This window comes from Hippocampus bargibanti, linkage group LG02 (genome assembly GCF_051943395.1).
Source record: "Hippocampus bargibanti isolate YZ-2025 linkage group LG02, ASM5194339v1, whole genome shotgun sequence".
NCBI lineage: Eukaryota > Metazoa > Chordata > Actinopteri > Syngnathiformes > Syngnathidae > Hippocampus > Hippocampus bargibanti.
In genome coordinates, this window is record NC_142735.1 from 17,121,289 (window position 1) to 17,137,491 (window position 16,203).

General features: G+C 41.8%; 1 protein-coding gene and 1 long non-coding RNA gene across 4 annotated transcripts in view; one reads left to right on the plus strand and one right to left on the minus strand.

The window, feature by feature from the left end:
* Window positions 1–16,203, minus strand: part of hspa9 (heat shock protein family A (Hsp70) member 9) — a 79,154-nt gene that overhangs the window by 50,332 nt on the left and 12,619 nt on the right. The gene's annotated exons all lie outside the window — the stretch shown is intronic.
* LOC148901729 (uncharacterized) lies at window positions 577–5,745 on the plus strand. Of its 2 annotated transcripts, none has more exons than XR_016114165.1 (2): window positions 577–937; window positions 3,557–5,745. It is a non-coding gene; the product is annotated as an uncharacterized LOC148901729 (long non-coding RNA). The 2 variants fall into 2 exon arrangements; XR_016114166.1 differs by lacking the exon at window positions 577–937 and adding an exon at window positions 985–1,351.

Here is a 16,203-nt window from a genome sequence, read left to right on the forward strand (position 1 = left end):
TTCATTTATCAAGTTTCAGTATTTTAATACATTGCTACGCTGTATAATTTGTGTAGGATTACGCTGCATTCTTAAAATGGCTGTTAATTGGCCATTTACTGTTTTTACTTTCTTGTTTTCGCCCAATGGGCGACTGGTTATCGCAACAGCCTCACAGTGGATGTTCTCCTTGTACTTGCGCGACTTTTCTCCGGGTATTCCGGTTTCTTCTCACATTCTAAAAACATGCATAGGTGATTAATGGAACACTCTAAATTGTCATGCGAATGGTTGTTCGTCCATGTGTACCCTTTGGTTGGCTGGCAACCGGCTCAAGGTGTACTACTACTGCCTGAAGAGAGCTGGGATGGGCTCCAACATGCCCCGACGACCCTTGTCAGAATAAAGCAGATGTAATAATGCAGTGATGGTAGTTTTAAAAATGTTCAAAAAGGACCTTATGTGAGAATTACTTTGACGGCTAATATTCTGACTGATGAAAGACATTTCAGATTTCATTGTACTAAGTTCATCCTGTCTACTTGATATATCTAATATTGAGCAGATTCTTTACTTACAGACAGTGTCGGTGTTCAATTAGCTGACATGTTTCGGCGACTACTTCCGCCTTCGTCAGAGTGTCACGGATGTTGTTGTGACGCGCCATTTTCAGTTGGTGTTGCTATGAGGGCGTGACCTACCTGTCAGATCTGACAGGCAAGTCAAGGACCATCAACAGGGATGAGGGAGTTTATATGCTTTCTACAACCTGGAACAGCATCCTGGAGGGACGAGCGGACAGCGGGGGGTGTGACTTGCCTGTCAGATCTGACAGGTAGGTCACGCCCTCATAGCAACACCAGCTGAAAATGGCGCGTCACAAAAACATCCGTGACACTCTGACGAAGGCGGAAGTAGTCGCTGAAACATGTCAGCTAATTGAACACCTACACTGTCTGTAAGTAAAGAGTCTGCTTAATATTTCAGATTTCAGTCGGTGTTTTACCTTGACTTTAGGATGGTCATTTGATATGCTCTCTCTTGGACAAACCTGGAGCTGAATTTGCAGCTCCAATTCATTTTTGCGTGCGTGCGTGTGTCCATCAGTTTCAAGCACAAGTTGCTCGGAATTTTGTTCTTTGATTTATGTTACGGGGATTTTTGTGTGAAGGTGGAGATGCACACACTCTGACACACATTGCGGCTTTAACTGGGCTTGACAGCGACGAAAATAGGTCATAGGGGGACGTTAGGACATATTTCTCACACATAAGTTGTTCTAGCCAAACTGACTTTGTATGTTGCAGGAGTTTTGGGGCACAAGAAGCCCATCAATTCCTTCAATTTACAGCGAAATAATTTCACATTAAAGGTATGTACATATCTTTAATTCAATGAATGATTTTTTTGTCAGAGCAAAAATATATATACACTAAGATTAAAAGCCACAGCAGCTACATTAGGTAATAAAAAGAACATTTAATGTTTGTATACTCTGTACAAATATAAAACAGAAATGTCACTGTTGATCTGAAATAATTCAGATTGGAGTGGATCTCACATACATAAAAAATAAGCTAACAATCTTTTCAAAAAAAAGGTTCATTTCCAAAAAGTGCAAGACAGACAATGTAAAATTTAGGTCGTCAGCACTCAGAGCCAGGATTAAACCATAAAGAACAAAAAGTGTTTGCAGATGTTGACAAGGAGAAACAAATAACACGAATCGCTTATCAGAAAAAAACAAAAGTAAATCCAATAATGAGAAAAATAAAAATGAACACAATGAATAACGTAACTTAAACACAACTTATCGAAGGAACAAACTATGGCATGAATAAGAGTTTATGAGCATCTTGTCATGATCTGGTTGGCGACCAACGGGGGGCACTGTCGGCCCCGCCTGCACCTGCACAGGTGCTGGTCGTCCCGATCAAATTGGCGACCAGCGGGTAGCGACGTCAGCCCTGCCGGCAGCCTCGCAGGTGCTGGTCGTTATAATCAATGACACTTAAAAAGACACCTGGCACGATCATCCGGTGCCGATTCATTGTTTGTTTGCTGCTTGGTTGCAGCATGCATTGTGTACGTGTTTGTTTAACCTTGGCGGACTTTTACACTTGGTTTTCTTTTGCTACTTTGTATTTTTTCCATTCAGATCATTTTGATGTTTTACATTTTGTTCCTGCTGACTTTATTTTAATACAATTTGTCAAACAACCTCCTGCTCCCTCCTGCCTGCTTTTTGGGATCCGAACCCGCCATCACCACCTCGCAAACCGTGACAGAATGAATCGGCCAACCATCGGATCCCGCAGGTACATCGGACCCGTCTCATTTCCACCCTGTGCCTGGCAATGCTACGTCCACGTTAGCGCAAGCCTCGTCGAGTTTGAATTGCGTCACTCGACGAGCCGCAACGTCCACGTAAACGTCCGGCCGAGACCTCCTTCCAGGTGGCCGTCCAGGGTGACCCTGGGTGACTGGCATTGCACGCCCACGTCCAGCCACGCTGTCGTCGTGCATGACGGATTGAGTCTCATCCACGACGAGCCGTGCAACGTCCGCGTCAATGTCAGTCCGAGACCCCACTCACCGCTGGATCCCGGAGCGGCTCTGGACCCGTCTCGTTCCCCCGGAGCCGGGCAGTTCACGCCCACGTCGGCGTCCGGCCGAGACCTGGTCCCATACGGCCGTACGGGGTGCCATTCTGCGCCTGGCAGTTCGACGTCCACGCAGAGCCATGCGCCGTCGCGTGAACGTGCGAGAGGGATCGCACTCACGCCCACGACGATCCGTGCCGCGTCTTCGTCCACCCCAGGCCGAGTCCCGTTCCCATCAGGCTGCCGCCCGTCGTATGCTGGAGAGGCAGCGGTTGCCCTCTCCACCGACCGTTCCCTGGCGAGTGGACCTTTTGGGAGACTGTTGGGACTTCTGGAAGCAGCCCCTTGAAGGGGGGGTACTGTCATGATCTGGTTGGCGACCAACGGGGGGCACTGTCGGCCCCGCCTGCACCTGCACAGGTGCTGGTCGTCCCGATCAAATTGGCGACCAGCGGGTAGCGACGTCAGCCCTGCCGGCAGCCTCGCAGGTGCTGGTCGTTATAATCAATGACACTTAAAAAGACACCTGGCACGATCATCCGGTGCCGATTCATTGTTTGTTTGCTGCTTGGTTGCAGCATGCATTGTGTACGTGTTTGTTTAACCTTGGCGGACTTTTACACTTGGTTTTCTTTTGCTACTTTGTATTTTTTCCATTCAGATCATTTTGATGTTTTACATTTTGTTCCTGCTGACTTTATTTTAATACAATTTGTCAAACAACCTCCTGCTCCCTCCTGCCTGCTTTTTGGGATCCGAACCCGCCATCACCACCTCGCAAACCGTGACACATCTAAAGAAGTACAGATGACGGCTGAAGAATCCTTCTCATGGATCGACCACTCCGTACGACTGAGCGCTTACACAGACGAGCATCTAAAGAATTAGCACTTAGTGAGTCGTGGGCGATGCGACTAATAGGACAGCAGGAAGTCGGGATGGAAGGCCTTAAATACTTGTCAATCTCACTTCAGGAATCTGCTGAGACTCAGAGAGCAGCCCCTTTTGTCTTGGTGGACTGAGTGTGCTGAGTGAGCGATGGCCAACTGAATGGAGTGCTGATGTCAACTATCAATGGTGCTGTTTATTGTGCGTCAGACTCATAGTGACACCGTGACCGTCAGGTGTATCATCCTTCCATCCATTTTCCGTACCGCTTATTCCTCATTAGGGTCGTGGGGTGTGCTGGAGCCTATCTCAGCTGTCTTCGGGCACGAGGCAGGGGACACACTGAATTGGTTGCCAGCGAATCGCAGGTCACACAAAGACGTACAACAGTCACTCTCGCACTCACACCTAGGGACAATTTGGAGTGGTCAATCTGCCTGCCATGCATGTTTTTGGAGTGTGGGAGGAAACCGGAGGACCCGGAGAAAATCCACGCGAGCCCAGGGAGAACATGCAAACGTTTAATGTTTAAGACAACAAAATAGGCAATGTCCTTCTGATATGCAAGTAGAAAATGGCTAAAATGTTGTTTTAGTGTGACATGATTTACAGAGCAAGATTTTTAAACAGAAACTTGATTTTGCCATTGTTTCTCGGCTTGTTTTATATGTTTTTTAATAAGCCAGACCAATTCTTACAGGGGCTAGATTCCTGTACATGTCAATCCCTTTGAATATTGTGTTTAACCAAGATTTTGGTGAAGAATAACAATTCAATGATTCAATAACCCAACTGTACCATACTTGGGAGAGAGAAATTGAAGATGAGAAGTTGCTGGATTTCAGCTCCAGTCTTGTGTGAATCAAGGTTTCAAATTCCAGAGCTAGTATTTCAATCTTACCTCTGGATTCTGCTGAGGAGACAAGGAAAGAAGACAGACCCCTTTGTCCTGGTGGTCTATTCAGAGAGAGCGATTGTCAACTCGGCATGGAGTGTAGTTGTCAAATACTGTCAGTGCCGACCATAGTGCATCAGACCCTTAGTGACACTGTTATAATGCTAAAAGAAATGTGAAATAATTTTGTGTTTCATGGATTTTGGATGGGAGAAAGGTGCGCATTTCTCCCCATCCAAAACAGTTGAGTTGGGCGACCACTAATTGACTCTGAGAAGGTGATTGCAACCACCTGGGAATGGCCAATTGCCTCTGGGACCTGATTGGCCAGAAGCTCAGGTGAAGCACCTTTAAAGCCAGCCTGAGCCAGTCACTTCGAGGAGGAAGAAGAGGGACAAAGGACAACCTGGAGAGCAGTGTTACCTGGGGTCTGCCGAAAACTGATATCAACTTCAAATAAAGAAAACTCACAATACCCTTCCTGCATCTGGCTGAGTGAACTTTTATCAACTTTCCACCTGCTTGCTGTATCGCCGCACGACAGACACCTTCAAGTGTATCAGCAAAAGACTAATCTTTCTTGCAGCTGACACTTGCCATAGCTCACGTTTCTCTCCAGCTTGTACAATCTTTTGTCTTTGACTGAAGATTTCCATAAAGAGTGACAGAATGAGGTGACGTTAATTTCTGAGAGCTACTGTGGTTATTGAAGATACCAGACTTATGATCATTGAGAGGTTCCGAATACTGTATGTATGTATGACGATTTCTGGAAAATGAGTGTCAACAGTATTTAAGACCGAGTTGCGAGTATAATGATAAAGGCTGATTTGATATGCTACTCCACAAACAAAAAATCTGACAACCTTTTCATATGTGCTGCCAGTGGTGGGAAGAAAGATCCCTTCGTGGCATGGAGACCTTTGCCATGGAATCCTGGGTCGGCAGCAGCTGGATTCCGCACAAATCCCAGATATTAATCTTTCAGGTGACATTGTAAGGTCTAACAAATGTCACTTGCTCTCTTTGTAGAGATACAATCAAATGTGTTCTCTGACTTGCTCTCACATCAACACAAAATTACACCCAGTTGGAGGTTTCTGTTGTCGACATGTCACAGAAATGGCTACAATTTTTAAATCCATTGCAAGTCAGTCATTGCCCATGCTGATGTTTTGTTTTTCTCCCATCATATTATTCCCATTTGTTATTTCGTGGTTTTTTTTTTTTGTTCTTTTGACTTCAAGACGGCGCCGCGAGAGTGGCTGCCTTTCCAGCAGCTCCTGTATTTTGTTTTTCTACTTTTATTCCTTTCATAACTTTGCTGCTGTGAAATGTACATTTCTCCACTGCGAGATGAATAAAGGCAAATCCAATCCACTCCAATCCATCATGTCTGCAGTTGTTCTCCAATTTAATCAGCGACTTTTCACCGAAATTTTTGGTTAGATAAAAACTTGCCGGGGAAGAACAGTGCATTGTTACTTTAACGCAGAGAAAAGATGCACAGTATATCTGTAAATAAAGCTGAAATGGGGTTGGTATTATCAACACATACAAATAGCCTGACTGAGCAGGATAGGACAACAATTGGGCCAACTGCCTACTTGACTCACCAGGAAAAATTTTCATCAAAAGTAAAAGATTTGTGCAAACCGAAGAGCAATATGAGTCATGACAATTGTTGGGCTGGTGAAGATTAGCCTTTCACTGACACAAATGACAGTCAAGGTGTCACTATGAATCTGACTCATGATGGACAGCGCCGATGGTTTTTGACATTGGCGGTCTGTGTTGAATATGGAGACAATAGCTATCGAGAAAAAAAATGTGTATTTTATCTGTGTCTCCTCTGAAGAATCCTGGGGTAACATTAAAATGGTAGTGGTGGAATTCCAACCCCCGCTTCACATGAGACTGGGGCCCAGAATTCTCATTTCTGTGATTTGTCTGGAGTCTCATTTCTGAGATGAGCCTTTTGCCCACCCAGGATTCCAGAGCAAATGTCTTCACCATGACTGAAGAGATTCCTGCGCAATCTTCGGGCCCCGCCCAGGTCACATTTTCACCTTTTTTTCTCGTTCCATTTGCCACGGCTTTTCTCGAGTCATATACAGTGAGACCTTGGCTTACGAACTTAATTGGTTCCCACACAGGGTGTGTAAGGCGAAAAGTGAGTATCCCGAAAATTAATTTTCCATAGGAATCCATTAAAATGAGAAGAATCTGTTCCCAGGTCTCCATAAAATATAATTTTCAACTAAATAAGCCTTAAAACTACCCACAACATACCTTATCCTATGTATAAAAAATGTGCTATTGTATTGTAATGAAAGAAATACACTGCACTGGATCATAAAGAAAGTCACTTTATTTACATTTGTGATGGCCATTGATGGCTTGATGGAATGGCGTTGGAGGTCGGAGGTCGGAGGGAATTGCTGTTTGGAAAGAGAGTCACATTCCATAAGGACTGTAATTAAAGAAATAAACCGTACTTTAAATTCCAGTCGTTTTATTTACCTTTGTGATGGTAGTTGATGGCTTGATGGAATGGCGTTGGAGGTCGGAGGTCAGAGGGAATTGCTGTCACATTTCATAAGGACCAGTGACGTGCAGTCAGGGGAGGCAGGTGAGGCACAGCCTCACCTCTCATCATGGAAATATCAAATAACAAAATAAACTAAACAGTTATATTTATGTAGTGATTTGTACTTTAACGTTCTTTTCCATTTAACTTCACCATTTTTGGAATTTTTTTCAAAATCGCTGAATTTTCACATTTACCGTTGAGACAAGTGGTGAGGCAAGCCTCACCATGGATTGCGCAATCCCTATGCTAACTGTGCTGGCTTGCTGTGCAGTGAGACCGCATTGCTGTCCCTCTGCATATCGCGATTAAAGTGTTCAAACACTTTTAGTATATGAACTAAATTTCTACACTTTAGCTGGTGTATATAATGTACAGTGACTGTACAACAGTGTTTATTTTATTTGATTTTATTTTTATCAAAACTGTGTGCATAGGTGAGGCAACGGTTCTCCTGCCGCATGACAGGGGGCGCTGGTGATTACAGATTCTTCTTGCGCCTCCTCGGCTGCAGTATAATAGAATTAGTGAGAGCAAGCTACAGTAAACAGTTAGCAAGTTAAGTGCAACCATCCAGTCATTTTTTCGTGTTGCTTGGCCTTATTTTCAGAATGGAGGATTACATATCTAGATTGAAAGAATTTTCTAAACTCAACTTTGAATCGAAGCAGGAGATAATTGAAATAAGACCAACACGGTGAGGGATGGATTTAAATCTCCTGGACAGCTTCTCAGCTTTTTGGCCCAGAAGGATCTCATTGAAACTATTCCTGAGGTGACAAAGTTGCTCCAGCTCGTCCTCACTGTTCCAGCTACTACAGCATCAGTGGAGCGGCCATTCTCAGCACTGAAAAGACTGAAAACATACAGTCGGAACAGGACTGATAAAGGACGACTTTCTTAACTGGCAGGGATCTCCATTGAGACAGAGAGACTTTTAAAACTGAAGAAAGATAAGGAAGGCTTCTACAAAGAAGTTATCGATGCCTTTCTTCAGAAGGAGCGGCACATGAACTTCATTTATAAGTAAATGTAACATGATAATAACATTTTTTTAATTCTTTTTTTCTATGCTACAGTTTGTATATATAAAGAATGCTGACATTGCATTTTAAACAAAACACGTTAACGGTTGCCAATCAAATGGCGAATAAGCTACTCTGTTAAGTTCATATGTTTGGAAATCTGACTGTGATGACATCAGTGCCTCACCAACCATTAACCTCACCGCACGTCACTGATATCCAACACTGCATGGGGGCTGCGTTTACCTCGCAAGGGAAAGCTAAATTGGAATTAACAATGAAATATAAAGATATAAAATGACCTCAGAAATCATCAATGCACAGTCAGAGCATTAACAACCTTCACACGCAGCCGTATTTCTAAAGGACCGTCAAATAAGACTCTCACAGAATGTAAATGATGAAATCCGATTCAAAATATGTTAATTATACAGAGGGATGGGCAAATGTGGACTTCCATCCATTTTCTAATCTGGTTATGCTCACGAGGGTTGCGGGCATGCTGGAGCCTATTACTGATGTCTTAGGGCAATAGGCGGACTAGACCTTGGACACAAAGAGAGGTAGACACACATCTACACTCATATCCACACCGTCAGAGAGTGGCAACCAATTCCACATTCCCCGCACACAAGATGTACCACGACCCTGTTAGGGACTTTTCTATATGTCCACCTGCCTGTCCTGCTCTGCTGAGGTCCTGGCCTGCCTTTCCTTCCTGTGCAAGTATAATGGAATGTATGTACATTTTAAAATGCTCTCGATATATGGGTAAAGGAGTCCAAGATGGCGCCCGAGTAGGCAGCCGTCAGCAAGTGCTCCGATGAGCCTTGCTTTTTTTTGTTGTTTTTGTCTAGTTTATGTGTTTTCTTTTGTCACTTTGTGTTGTTGTGTGTCGTGTGGAACGGATACGGATTGTTTTTCAGCATTTTTGACCACGACATTCATCAATGAGGAGACTGTGCTGAGCGGTTGCGTCTTTTCGGCAGCATGGATATGCCAGTACTGTTTTTGAATGGGAGGAATGTCGGTGCCATTCGACTGCCATCGCTGGACACCAAAGGGGCCATTGTGCTTTTTTGCGCCTGTAATGGGCAGTATCTTCACAGCCCCGCTTTGTTCAGTGGAAGGTCGGTGCTGTTGGACAGTCTGCGGCTGGATGGATACATGGCTTGAGGAGCCCGCGATAAGAAGGAAGGAGCGTCAGCGCAGAGCTCCGATGCGTATATGGAACTGTCGCGGGATGGAATTGAAGCTGATTTATGGGGGACAGGAGATGTGAGACAATCTTTTTTCGTCAATGGATGTTACAGCTGCGTGTTTGCTTTCAACATTTAGCTTGTAGTCGACGTGCACATTCCACCATGATGTCCCTGATCCACTGGTGAAGAAACGCTTTGATCCTCTCCTCTTTCATCTGGAACTGCTTTATGTAACAAAGAAGGTTTTATGTTACAAAGAGGGTACAGAAAGTGCTTACGAATGAATGACTCTCTGTGTTTTTGTGTTGTCATGTTAATTGTTATTATTATTTTTTTTTTTCGTTCTTTTGACTTCAAGACGGCGTCGCGAGACTGGCAGCCTTTCCAGCAGCTCATGTGTTTTGCTTGTTCTACTTACATTTCTTTCATAACTTTGCTGCTGTGAAATGTAAATTTATCCACTGCAAGACTAATAAAGGCAAATCCAATCCAATCCAATCCAATATTTGAACAAATAATGTTTATGTTAATGTGTTGAAATATCTGACTCTGTTGGGTAGATTTGATCACATTTGTTTTATTTAAATGTATCTTTAGTAGGTGTGCACAGGTGAAATACCGTAATGATTATCCCTCCTAACATTGCAGGAATTTCTGCGTTGAATAAACCGTCACCCACCCCACCTCCCCCAGCACGACTTGCACACTCGACACGACAAACAAGGTTTTTGTCTAATGTGGTACTGCCCTCGCGTGGCTGTTAATATATTAAACTACAATTGAAACTCCAACATACTAGAAAAATATATTAGCATGTACATTGAAATTTAACATTTATTACACGAAATTTGTCCTGTGTTTGTACATTTACAGGATATGTACGTATAGTTTAAATAAAGCGAACATTTGTTTTGAACACAAGAGAATAAAAAACGACTACGCCTTACAGGTAATCATGAAGAACCTTTGAAGCTTCATAAATCTCCCCGATGTTTTCGGGACAGAATGTGTTCTGTTCTGTCCCAGACAAGAAAGGGGGTGAGGGGAAAGACCACATTTGCAACTGACATTTGAGTGCTTATTGCATATACTACTTTTAATTTACCCTATAATAAATTTTAGAGTGGGATTTTCAAGTCACTCCATGAAAAAAATACACATGGGAAAAAAAAGATGGGAGTTTTTTTAAGGCAATGTATCATTTATGTTCCTATGCTTAGAATATTGTTTCTATCCTTTTACCCCCCCCCCCCACCCCTACCCCATCCCCTTTCAAATTGCTGCTGTGGACTGCAAATTTCCCCATTGTGGGACGAATAAAGGTTTTCTGATTCTGATTGCCAAGGTCTATATGTCTATAAAAAATCAATAGATTTAATGGATCACCCCTAACATTTTGTGGTATCTTTCTTTTCCTCAACTGCTCTACCTTCGTCGGGTTTTATTGAAACTGAAAGACCTGCCGAGACACCAAAGAATACATTTCACTTTAAGACAATCCTTTTTGACAGCACTAAAAATCTCAGATATGCAACTATTACACGTTTCATATGATAACTGTGTGGATTTGTTTGTTGTTGTTGTTGTTGCTGTTGTAGCTAATTAAATACTCTGTCAGAAAAACAAGTTTCCTTGTATCGACCCCTTGTCCTGATATGAAGACTTTTTGACATTGTTTTCTACATTTCCAAGAGGACTAATGTTGTTGGTTGATCATGTTCTGCAAGAGCGACCGTTCTGTTTATCAATAAAATCTGATTCCGTTTTTTAATGGTATATTTTGTGCTTGGGTGCGTGACTGCACGCATATGTGTGTATCTGTGAGCGTGTGTGTTCCAGCCATATCGTGATGCTGGGTATGCACTGAAATACTTCAGGCTCACCGGGTCTATTCAGCTTGTAACTGTATGTGACTCTCTTACTCATAACACAAGCAGATCCAAATACAAGAGGCCGGGGGGCTGAAAGCTCTTAGATCTGCAGGCAGCTTGTGACCAAAACGGTCGTTATGAATAATCCCAGAAGCAATAAACAAGTTGCAAACATAAAGGCACAGCTGCTGATTACACTCGCATCCATAAATAGCAATTGGCATGGCATAGTTTTGAACAAGACTATTGCTTTAGATTAGAAGTAGATGAAGAACAGCAGGTCAAGCAATGTTCAATATGCTGAGAGATCAAAATGACTTGGCAGGATTTAGAGGTCTTAGAGCATTTGACTCACAGGTTAAGTCACATTATTGGTGTTGTTGAATGAATGATGAACATTCAGAAGTGCAGGAGTTCAATGTGAGGCACATTTACACAGTAATTTCATCCTAAATACACAGGTACGTACAGGTAGACATGTTAACCAGTTAGCCCTTGGGACAATCCTATGGAACTTCCTCACAATACTGCTTTTTATATGCATCCCCATGGCCAAAATAGATAGCAAAGTATAATCATCTGGGGTCCATATTTTATTTAACATTTGAAGTAATTCATAGGTGGTACAGTGATCAGAGTTTTAATCTCACAGTGCAGAGGTGTTCCTGTGTCAAGTTTGCATGTTCTCCGTGTACTGTGGTTTCCTCGCCTATTCCAAAAATACCCATGACAGGCTGATTGAACTCTCTAAATTGTTCCCAGGTGCGACTATGAGCATGTATGGTTGCTCGCCTCTGTGTGCCCTGCGGTTGACTGGAAACCGGTTCAGGGTGTCCCCTGTCTATTGTCTTGAGACGGCTGGGAGAAGCTCTAGCAGCCCTGCAACCTTTGCAAGGATAAAAGCGATTTGAAAATGGATGGCTGTAAACAGATTAGAAAATGGATGGACGCAGAGATGAAATAATGATTTGATATACTGTACATTGAAGTCATTTGAATGTCGATTGATCTTTGAAATGGTTACAGTTTATCTGACCTTAATAGTTCCAAATAACTTTAGTTGCTTAATGTGTTTAAATTACATGCAATGTGTCTTTATTTGGGAGGCATCACAATTAAGTGGATACCCATAAACCTCACCTCAAGCGGTGAAAAACTTTGCAGCCAGTAGTAAAGCTACCATTCAGGTGCAATTATTGTCAACGCACAGTACTGGCACACAGTAGGATGGTGTGCAAGTGTAGCACACAGCCGTGATCCCGCAGGGAAAGCAATCCAGCAGAGATACTTGTCAGGAACAAAGGTCAAATCCAATAGGGGAGGAACGTGTGACAGAAAAGGTAGAAGATAGCAATAATGAATTAGTCTTGTGGTGGGGGGGGGGGTTTGCAGATATAGTACCTCCATGAGTGAGTGAGCCGTCCAATAAATTAATCAATAACTGGGTGAAGGAGTTTGTCAGTCGGTAAACTTGCACACTTGGTATGGAACGATAACCAATTTGACTATTTACTGTACAGTGATAGCATGGATTATTTTTTTAACTACGGGTTCAGTCCCCTGATTACTGTCCAAACACTGCGAGATTCTTCACTCGCGATTGTGATGGCAGTAATTAACCATCTTTCACTTGTGCATTGTAAATATAGCCATGAATCAGCTGGAACTTCCGTACAGTACCTCATTGATTTGTTTTGGAAGGATTTACAGATATGCGGCACAGAATCTATCAGAATGCTGCATCTTTCTTCCTCATTTATCCTTCAGCTCTTTGTGCTGTTGGTCCTGATTGTTTCCCAATATTTACAACAATGCAACACGCTCACGATAACTTTCTTAGAATTGGCAGGTTGTATTTGAGAATGGTTATGACTATTTTAAATCTCACCAAATGTCAAGTGAAAATTAAGTGCTGAGGATGAAATGATACATATGTATATGAATGCATGGTTTCAGCTTGATGACCAACATTGAAGAAATATTCTCATGCAATGTCAATGATGAATAATTGTAAATATGTATGAGGTTTAATATGGTCTCAAACAATGGAGTGCAGGATCGTCCTTTGTCGCTGGGTGGAGGATTTATTGATTAATTCTGCAATAAGTACTGTAGTTTATCGAATTGTGTCTAAATTCCTGGAGCTACTTCTGACACTGAAGAAAGTCTGAGTGAAATCACCTTTTTTCCTACTCAAATGTATAGCCTTATTTTACATTGAATGACACATTTCACATTGTGACCTTTAACTCCTATTATGTATACTTATCTAATCAACTTGGTGCAGGACTTAGCGGTCATTATCTGCTGACCTTTAAATATCACTACAATTTTCCTTTACAATTTCAAAAAGGAAAAAGTCCTCGACATTACCGCACATTCTACACGTTTCTTTGGGTTTTTTTTGTGATGGGGCTCTTGTGCTTGCATGCTGCCTCTTCATTATCACAATTCATTTGCAATCCCATTGTGCTTTCTGTTGTTGCATATGACTGCAGTGTTATACAGAAAACTGGAATAAATCCACAAAGGCGTGAGGCCGCATACAAATGCGACAAAAAAATCAAACGGGTGCAGTGCGGTGTTGAGCTTGGGCCAACGCTGAACGGAGAACGGGATAATCACACGTAAACACTGTATCGAAGAGCTGTCCCACTGGTGGTGGGATCTAACGTCTAAAAGCCCTATGTCTTGTTTTCAAAATGAATCTACAACTCGGAAGTCATCCAACTACGTGGTCAGGATTATGTTGAATTTTGGGGGTTCTGCTCTTGGGGGAAATAATCAGACATAATGTGTTGATTTTGAGACTGAGAAGTCCATTTGTTTATTGAAAAGCATAATGAGTGCGATTGGAGACATTTTATCATTATTTCTCCAATATTCCCCATTTTGGGCTAATTACTGCATTTTCATGGAATGGCTTATTTTAAAACGGTATTCATATATAGGGCACATTATACATTTATTATAAGGTGCATACAATCCTAGCTAGAATAGTGGCAGTGGTTGAGCTGCAGAGTACATCAACTAAATGATACAATATACAATACAATACAATACAGAGAGAGCCTTTGCAACTGGTGTAGCTGTAACAAAGCTGGTCACAAAAACAGACATAAAACAAACACAAATGTGATTATAAAACAAAAAATGAAAGACAAAATTATGAAGACAACTGATTGAACAAAATTGCACACAAACCTCATGGGTTCACATCCACAAGGGGCTAATTATCCTGTGAAGTCTCAATAGTCTACTTCACAACGTGTTTAGTCAAACGTTAATTCTACGTTTGGAGATGTTTTTGTTTCATAATGACTGTGCAGCGTTCACAAAGTAGTAATTTGTGAGTGAGTATTGGCGAATACACAATGACAATTTGTGTCGGGTAGAACCGTAGAACCTTCAAAATATAGATTTGGTTACAGTGATCAGAAAAATGACATGTTTCTCTGTCCGATGGTGTAGATTGCAGTATGGCCTGGATGGATGGGTCAAGCAACCGATTGATGGCTGGAGTAGTCCATCCAAGTGAGGCAATGTTGCATTTTTAATTAAGATTGAACTAATGGGAACAAATACCTGAGTGTGTGAGAGAGAGAGAGAGAGAGAGAGAGAGAGAGAGAGAGAGAGAGAGAGAGAGAGAGAGAGAGAGAGAGAGAGAGAGAGAGAGAGAGAGAGAGAGAGAGAGAGAGAGAGAGAGAGAGAGAGAGAGAGAGAGAGAGAGATTTGATTTGTTTGACAAGAATTTGAAAACGAAAATGAATGCTAACATTTGCTTTCGTACAGACAATGAAAGTCCTGACCAGAAACCAGGTTAGAGTCTGCCTCAAGGCTTTCGAGACAAGTTCGGGACAGAAGTGAACGACTGTGCTCCAAATACATGGGTTGATTCTCGTCGACATAATGAAATGACAGATCAAAGTTTCCAACATGGCAGATCAAAGAATCACATCAGCAATATAAATAGATCACTCCCCCTCCCATTCCCATCTCTCGGGATGAATGAGCTCTGATGGTATGAAAGGAGATTGATGCAACATTTTGAAAACAGGAGAGACAACGGAGAAAGAAGAAGAAAGATACTTGTCTATAACACTTTGTTGGTCTATCAATATAGAACCTGCATAAAATGAATTAAGGAACTAGCACAATAGTTTTTGACTGATGCATTTGTGTCACAAACTAACTATTTCAATGTGACACACAATCATAGTAATGTGACTTGTGAACTAAATCCTTGATGTGTCTATTTATCCATTATTTTATTTGGTCTACTTCAGATGTCTGCAACGCTCCAAAATGGTCATCAAAACAAATGTACCGGTACTTGAAGTGATATAGCCCAAACAGGACTTTTCGTGGCATAACAAAATGTTATGATCTGTTTTGTTGTGTGTTTCCTAAGGGTTTGGTGGGTGTTCCTTCCAGAGCTGCACCTATTAAGCATTAAAAACAGCTTTATTTGCTGTCGAATAATTCAGCCTTGCTCATGACTCCTCTACCAAGTGCTTCATTATCTAGACCTGGACTGTCAAATTCATTTTTGTCGTGTGTCTCATTTTATTTGCAGTAAATTGTATACATTTTAACAGTCAATAATAACAGTTTATTCAACTATTAAGTTACTGCAATTAGAGGTGAGGTTACAAGAGTATGCTTACAGTTTTTCTCTTATTTATTCCATCAGAGAACTTTTTAATGTTCAGCGAGATTTTAGCCAACCATCATGGAAGTTGGTTTGCTTTCGCGGTCCACATAAAATGATAAGGCGGGCCAGATCTGGCCTCCTGGCCTTGAATTTGACAAGATAATCCCAACATTCATGACCTTGTTTCACAGTGTTCTTGTTCACGTTTTGTATTTTCATTTTGAGTCGTATTTTTGTCACCTTATTTGTCTTTGTCATAATTGGATCACCTTGTCGTTTTATGACAAGCGATTTGGCGTTCTTTATTCACCTTGCTTTTTGTAAGGACTTTCTGTTGTTTTTGTGTTACTTTCTAGTGACTATGTTGTAATTTGTATTGTGGCTTTCTAAAATAAACCCTTTTCTTCAATATTGATGATACAAAACATGATCTTGACAGTTGTATTGTGTGTGTGTGTATATATATATATATATATATATATATATATATATATAT